Here is an 8374-nt window from a genome sequence, read left to right as displayed (position 1 = left end):
GCTGTTACCCCAATATGCATCACAATGGCTACCTCTTTCCAGAAAATCTGGAGTTCTACATTTTTACTCAACCACATTTTCTTCTCAAATTTTCCTTCTCTGTCACTGTTATTACCAAGATACTGGAATTAAACAGAAGAGTCTTCCTTTCTGGTTGGCCACTTCATCCTTCCAGAGCCAGCCCAAAAGGGTGCTTGAACATTACACCTTTTCAGCTCAGCACTTTCTGCTGTTATAAAAGACTTACCTACATATCACCCTATGCAGGGAGCAAAAGGAAGAGGCAGTTTTAAAAAGACAGATCTATTTATGTGCCAACAGAGCCTGATAACTAGAATACTAGGGAAAAAAGAGAAGAAAAATTATAAGATGATAGCTCAATGGGACATTAGACATGCCCCCTTTTTGGGAGGTATGTGTAGGGGATTCTTGACTGTGGTCACTATATTCCAGCAGTGACACAAGTTACAGCTTCTGGGGCTGAAGTCTGCATTGCCTAAACAGGACAGTCAGACTCTGGGGCAGACCATCCTCCCGTCTTGTTGCCCAACTCTACTTTCCCTGTGGTTTTAATAGGATTATTTTGGAATGTGCTATTTCTGTCTCGCTCTTTTTCCCCAAACTGTCATATAAGTACTGCAGCTCGACTACTTCACAGCTGCCAAATGTCACTCCAGAGATGGCGGTATTTCAGTGGCAAGTGAAGTGATGATCCCTCTGTGTCATCAAAATGCTCACTGAAGGGGTTAAGCATCTGGAAGAGGGTTGCCTTTGTGCATGAACCGAGTGTTTCTGTTTTGGTTTTTTTCACTGTCTATCCTGGAGGAGGAGGTCATCAGCTCCACCTGAGCACGATGGAAGACACACACCAAAAATCACTCCAAGCAGCTACTAAAATGCACAGGGAAAACATAAGCAATGATGCTTTTCATAGGTTCTTTTATATAGGGGCTTCAAAGTCTTAAAGCATCAAGGTTGCAAAGTGATGGTAATTTTTAGAGGTGGAAGAAACCTCAGAGAACAAACCACTCATGTTACAGATGGGGAACTTTGAAGCACAGGGTCACAGAGTACCTTGTTCAAAGCCCCCCTGACTTATTTTCAAGTCCAAGGGTGTTTTACTTGAATTTGGCTTTATCTGAAAACACACTCAGAGTATCACATCTCTGTCAGTCAACCTAAGCACAGACCCAGCTTCTAAAGTACACGGCATCAGCAATGAATTTCTTGTTTTGTTTGGCTATGTTTATTTGTTTAAGTACTCAGGAAAATCTCCACCAGGAAAAAAACAGGGTGTTGAATAGAGGGAGAACAGGACACAGTAGACACAGCAGCAACAAATGTTTACTGGGCATTAACTATGCCCCAGGCCGGGCAATTCTCAGGTTTATATGTCTACAATTCCCACAGTGCTCTGTTGCTCCCATTTTAAAAGAAGAGAGAGAGAAAGAAAGAGAGAAAGAGAGACAGAGAGGGAGAAAGAAAGAGAGAGAGAGTCAGAGAGAGAGAAAGAGAGAGAGGGAGAGAGAAAGAGGGGGGGGGGGAGAGAGAGAGAGAGAGAGAGAGAGGCGGGGGGGGGGGGGAGAAGAATGATTATTCCTGAAGAGAAAACATGAGAGACAGGGTATAATTGCCAACTCAAAAAAAAACTACCTTCCAAAGGTTTACTGAGACATTCAGCAAAAATCTAAAAAAATACCAGTGATTTACTTCTCATTTAATTTGAAGAGATGACCCTTCTTAATACTGCTTGGCATATAGCTGTTTCTTGCCAATAAAAAAAAAATACTTCCAAGATGTTCTGTATATTATTTCCAAATCTTATCACAGTTGCTTCAACAATCAGTGAATGAATAATTCACTATTTGAGCACTGATGACATGAGAGGCACTAATGATATTCAGGGGGCACGGGTCTTGAGTTGGGGAGAAAGGGAAATGAATGTTCATTTTCTCTTCCACCTCTAAATACTATAACATCAAAAGCTCTGATATCTCACATTCTGGAGCTTAGAAAACTATTTACATGCTTCATTTCATTTGATAATCTCTAAAAGAAAAAAAATAGTAATTTGAAAAGTACCACAGAATACTGTCAATTTGCTACAGCTGTATCAAAGTTGGATCCCTACCTCCAGCTTGGCCCACAGTTTGAGTAGTCTGGTGTGCCAACACTGAAAGCAGTGTGAGTGTTCCAGCGAAGGTCTGTGGCAGTCTGCTTTAGGGTTCCAACAGGAAAGACAAAATTGTAAGCTCTGATATCAGCCATTTTCTAATGTGGTTGAAGAGTAGATGACGGAATAGTCTACCTTATTTCATTAGTGTTATTACAACTAAGCGAATGTTTCCATACGGACACTAAAAATCATATGATTTATAAAACTTACAAAGAATAAAATGTTTCATACAGAAGCCTGGTAAGTTATTTTAAAACTCTAAAGTACTCCAAAATAGTTTAAAAGCTATGCCTACGTATAAAACACAACGTACTCTTGAACGTTTGACCCCATATTTTTTGTTTTTCCTTAAAAAAATCCTTCAATGTCTCAAAATAATGCCTTTACCCAAAGTGGCTATGAATTATGGAGGCTATCTACAGATTGAAGGAAGGGCTGTAGAAAACGGAAGGGCACATTTATGCTGAAAGATACATTTTGGGGAAGTCTGTATTTTTTTTTCTTTTTTGTTTTTTTGAGATGGAGTCTCCTTCTGTTGCCAGGCTAAAGTACAATGGCGCAATCTTGGCTCACTGCAACCTCCTGACTCCCTGGTTCTAGTGATACTCCTGCCTCCACCTCCTGAGTAGCTGGGATTACAGGCAGGAGCCACCATGCCCAGCTAATTATTTTTTGTATTTTAAGTAGAGATGGGGTTTCACCATGTTGTCCAGAATGGTCTCGATCTCCTGACCTTGTGAGCCACCTGCTTTGGCCTCCCAAAGTGCTGGGATTACAGGCATGAGCCATTGCGCCCAGGCATGAGCCATTGCGCCCAGCCATGTATTTTAAATACTTAATATCAGCAAGATTTTCTTAACCTTAGAAATGTACATTTCAACCTTTTGCTTTTTCCTTTTCAACCTTATAATACAGACGCAGCTGAAGGGTTGAGGAACTTGAAACTTTGCAGTTTTCCTTTTTGTGTTTCTGTAGGATAAAGCAAATGTTTCCTAAGAGCTGAGGGGTGGGGTGGGTTATATATGGGGCCTGATGGGGGAAACACCTCATGTTCCATAATGCACAGTGTGTGCGTGTTGGGTGAGTGCATGGATGTGTGGATGCGGAGTAGGGAAGGAAAAGGGCAACTAAGCTGGACTAGTTAAAGAAAGAAAAAAACAGCTGGTAGAGTACGTGGTGGATGTCTCAGCCCCCGAAGAGAGCAGCTGACTAGGGAGGGATAAGAGAGAGAAAAAAGTTTGCCAAAGGCAGTAAATCCAAAGCTAAAAATACAGTCTTTACCAAACGCAGGTCAAGGCCTAAGAAGATAAAAGAAATCTCTGAGCAGATCCTGTTATTTAAGAGACCACTAAAAGCACCCAGGAATGGAGGGAGGAAGGTGAGAAGAACCACAGTCCCACAAACGATGCTGAGTGGAAGGGTACCAGATAGTAAAGAGGTCAGATGTGACAAATGGAGGGGCTATTCTGATCTGGAACCTAAAATCTCTTTAAAGTGAACTAAACAGAGTTAATTATGTGTGTGCACAAAAAGGTAGGATTAATTATATCATGAATCTCACTCTCTAAGGTGAATTATAGTAGGTAAAGAAAAAGGATATAGTTAGTAAGACAATAAGGTAAATGTGTTCTGGTGTATCTCAATTCTTCCTTTGGGTAGTTAATAAAAATATCACCATAGTGTGATAAAGACAGGGTTGCATCCATCTTTGTTTTTCTTTCTTTCTTTTTTTTTTTTATTTTTTTGAGATGGAATCTTGGTCTCTCACCCAGGCTGGAGTACAGTGGTGCAATCTTGGCTCACTGCAACCTCCACCTCCCAGGTTCTAGCAATTCTCCTGCCTCAGCCTCCCGAGTAGCTGGGATTACAGGCGTACGCCACTACCTCCAGGCTAGATTTTTGTATTTTAGTAGAGATGGGGTTTCGCCATGTTGCCCAGGGTGGTCTCGAATTCCTGAGCTCAGGCAATCCCCCTGCCTTGAACTCCCAAAGTGCTAGGATTACGCGTGAAACACCGCGCCCGGCAACATCCATCTTTCTAACATGTTCGTTTAGTCACAAAAAGTAAAAGAGTCATTTCACCATTTCTTAAAGATATAGATTACCAATAAGATGCATCTTTTACATTACCCACATTGAGAGATCAGTAACCCCACCATCTTTACTGGCCCTAGCAACTGTGCACTCAGGGGGCGTCTGACAGTCCGCTTCTCTCCTTGCCTTCTTCAGTTCTCAACCTGGTCCAGCCGTCAACAATCACAACCTCATTGTCAGTCCCTGACTATTCTCGGGTTCTTTCTGTTCTATGCCTTCCAGATCAACAGGTCTTTCTCCACTGGTTTCTCTAGTTTCCAATTTCAGATGCACGCCATGCCTCCTTTTAGAATGGCCCGCTTCATCTTTCCTTTTCACTCAAGCCAGTTACGATTGTGTTGACTATCTCCCCGAGGACTGTAAGCTCCATTACAGCCCGTCTCCTGTCTACCTTGTTCTCCTCCCTTGTCTTCAATGCCTAGCCCTATAATAGAACACAGGGGCCCCTAGAAAGGCCTTTGCTAAATTAATAAATCAGTGATAAATGAATGGGATTAAAATAAAGGGCATTGTTTCCATTTCTCACATTTCAAAAGTTGTGCTTTAACTTTGTACTGGCACAATCATAAGGCACCCCAAGGTCCCCATGGGACTTTGCAAATTGACATTTCAACAATGATTCTGCCTGGTCTTGTAGAGAGGTCTCGTACAAGAGTGCACAAATGGTTTAGGCAACCATGTGTAGCATACGAACACAACCAAAAACTGCTGACAGCAGATCTGAGGTCGCAGCACAATTAATATGGTTAAGTATTCCCCACTCTCCTGAGCCCCTAGAGACATTCATTCTGGTAAGCCCTGGATAACCAGCACGTCTATATTTCTGCACACCAGCCAGTGATCCACAGCAAGAGAATCCTTTCTTCCTCCCTGAGTCTCTATCGATTTTGTAGTTTCGGAGGAAGCTGAGTGCTATTCAAATACCAAAGGTTCCATATGGCAGTGTGATTACCATTCCCACTACTGCTACGTGAGGGCTCCTACCTACACGCACGAGGTGCCTCATCAGAACCTGGCAGAACATTATGAACTCTTTCCCTGACCTATATTTGCTAACTCATTTGTCGTCCTCTCTCCCTCTATGAACTTATTAATTGTGCTTAAATCACATACATGTGTGCATAAATCCAAGTTTTGTTTTCTTATTCATCCTCATCATCACTTACAGGAAAATGATTTATGACACATTAAGGAGGTATTCTTAAGCTAACATGTCTTAATTAGAAATTCAGATATTCCTCTTCTGCTGAGAAATACAGAGCTGTTCAAATTAGACCAGAAATTAGGGCCAAAACGAATGGAGCGTCCACATAACACAAGCTCGTTACAGGGAAACCAGTGAAAAGCAGTGGCTGAAGCCACACAAGTCATTCTGTGTTTGTCCCCTTCATGCCAAATAATTCCTTGATGGCTTTTCCTTTCACTTTTCAACGTTATGATGGAGCCAGAGGGTCAAGAGATTCACAACCCTACAGCCTTCCCCTTTGTATATCTGTAGGATAAAGCACACATTTCCTAAGAGCTGGGCGGGGGTGGGGGAGAGCGGGGGGGGGGGTCTCTTCATCTACCTTCGCTTTCATTTATTTAGTGAAATGAAGCTTATTTAGTAATGACGGAAAGAGATGAGCCAACTAGGGCAGCTCACATATGGTGCCAGACGGTGAGGGACTCTCTCTGTGCCCAAGGCACTTGGTGTACCACAGGAGCTAGGCAGCCCCGGGTGGGAAAGCAGCTCTGCTCTCACCCAGCGGCTGCTCCAAGGGTGCCGCTAGCCAGGTGATGCAGACAGCCATGGTTTCAAAGCTCTGTGAAAAATAGGTCTCTGACTTGAAGACTTCCATCAGGCAGTCTCTCCAGGACTGGGATTACCCCACTAATACAAATTAAAGTCATTCAGAAGTATGCTAAACTCTTTTTTTTAGAGACTAGAGGAGGATGAAAAGAGGGAGGAAAAAGAGGCAAAGTAATTTTGCAAGATTAGGATTATACTGTGGTTTGTGCCAATACCTGACATTTGTTTACTTCTATACTGATCATTTTCTTGAATGATTAAATACTTCTGAAATAGGATTTTTAACCATTTTAGACATTTTACATATATTATCTGCAGCAACACCCAATGGAGAAGGGTACTATTATTATCTGAATTTTACATGCAAAGTAACTTGCCCAATGTCACACTTCGAGAAAACAGCAGAGCTGGAATTTGAGCCCAGGAAGCCTGAAGCTTGCAATCTTATCTACAGCTTTTGCATCATATGGCACTAACATAGTTATATTTAATCATGTTCCCGATATTGGACACATATATATATATATATATATATATACACACACATATATACATCCATACATATATAGACACATACATACTTCTAAACTAATGAGCAGTACAACTTCAGATACATGTCTAATAAAGGCTTATTATTAAATACATTTTTGCTCATTTTAAGAAATGAAAAACTATGCTTTCTACTGAAAAATGATTGCTATCTAGTGATTTCATAGTTGTCTAAAAATACTTTGCCAGAAAGGAAGAACTTAAAATTCCCGAGGACCCTTCTACTCCTTCTGGATTTAATATTATTTCTGAACTGTCGAAATCTGGTAAGTTTCAAGCATGCTACTGTCTAATGGAGGAAGGTTCTACAAAACAGCACAATTTACAAACAAATGACCCCCCAACACCAAAAACCCAAAATACATGGAAACATCATTTTGCATAATCAGTTAGCAAAAGCTCTTTTTGTTTTCAAAATTCCTAGCATTGGAAAATTGTGTGAAGCAGACACTCTCATAAACTGCCTCTGGAAATATAAACTGGTATGACTTTATTGGAAAGTAATTTGGCAACAAGTTACCAAAAGCCTTAAAACTTGACAACTCTTACATTTAACAGTCTGCTGCTAAGAAATTAGCTTAAGGAATTCATTTGTAATGGGAACTAATACAGAGCTATAAGAATATTTTTGGTATCATAAAAGCAAAAATATGGCGGGGCATGGTGGCTCACGCCTGAAATCCCAGCATTTTGGGAGGCTGAGTTACGAGGAGTGATTGAGGTCATGAGTTTGAGACTAGCCTGGGCAACATGGCAAAACCCCATCACTATAAAAAAAAAAATACAAAAATCAGCTGGGCATGGTGGCCTGCACCTGTAGTCCCAGCTATTAATATGTGGGAGGCAGAGGCAGGAGAATCACTTGAGACTTGGAGGTAGAGGTTGCAGTGGGCCCAAATTGTGCCACTGCACTTCAGCCTGGGTAACAGAGTGAGACCCGGTCTCAGAAAAATAAAAAGGCAAAAAAATCAGAGATGACTAACTGTCCATTTAGAAGGGACATAAATTAAATAAATTTTAGAATATTTGTTCAACAGTATATTATATAATCATTAAGAATTATATTGTAGAGAAATACGTTGCTATGAAAAATGTTCCGAATTATGTTGTTAAGAAAAACAGTATTCTTAACAATCTCTACTAACTACCTCTACAATCTCTACTACCATTTGATGGTCGTGTCTCTAGGTGAATTTATGAACACTGCTTTCAGAATTATCTGCAATGCTTTGTCATCGATCCCAACCAGTGGCCTCAAAATAAGTAGAAGTTATTTCCTTTCCCACAAAAAAGCAAGGGTTCCATTTTTATAAAAGAGACAGTAAAAAAAAAAAAATAGATGGAGTCTACATGAACATATAGACACATGTTTATGTTATGTATGTTTGTGTGACCAGATATATATACACCCCCACCCCTATATTGAGGATATTACAAGTCGATGATAATTATTTCCCTTGAAAGATCTTAGAGATGTTTACCTGTACCATGTGCTTTCATCACCATGAAGAGCCGAAAGGTATCGGCTATTCCTTGTAGCGGATCTTTTCACGAAGATTTTGCTTGAGTAGAAAGGATGGCAGTGGAGAATCTCAATGACAAATGCCTAGACCTGTAATTACAAAAACAATATTCTCACTGAGTTAGGCAGCTTCTGTGGTCTTCATTCACATTCGCTGAAGTCACAGAAACGGGAAACATTATATTGCATAATCTCACACACACACACACACACACACACACACACACACACACACACACAC

The 8374-nt window shown here is 40.8% G+C and overlaps 1 protein-coding gene across 7 annotated transcripts in view; it reads right to left on the bottom strand.

Moving 5' to 3' along the window:
- Positions 1-8374, bottom strand: part of ATXN1 (ataxin 1) — a 455843-nt gene that overhangs the window by 272257 nt on the left and 175212 nt on the right. For all 7 annotated transcript variants that reach the window (XM_032247759.1, XM_032247765.1, XM_032247757.1 and 4 more), the window contains one exon: positions 8093-8223. The gene's annotated coding sequence lies outside the window, so the exon portion shown is untranslated. The remainder of the gene's footprint in view (positions 1-8092; positions 8224-8374) is intronic.

This window comes from Sapajus apella, unplaced genomic scaffold (assembly GCF_009761245.1).
Source record: "Sapajus apella isolate SASKATOON/1434 unplaced genomic scaffold, GSC_monkey_1.0 scaffold63, whole genome shotgun sequence".
Classification (NCBI taxonomy): domain Eukaryota; kingdom Metazoa; phylum Chordata; class Mammalia; order Primates; family Cebidae; genus Sapajus; species Sapajus apella.
Note: the sequence above shows the minus strand (reverse complement) of the source record. Positions and strands in the feature narration are given on the sequence as shown.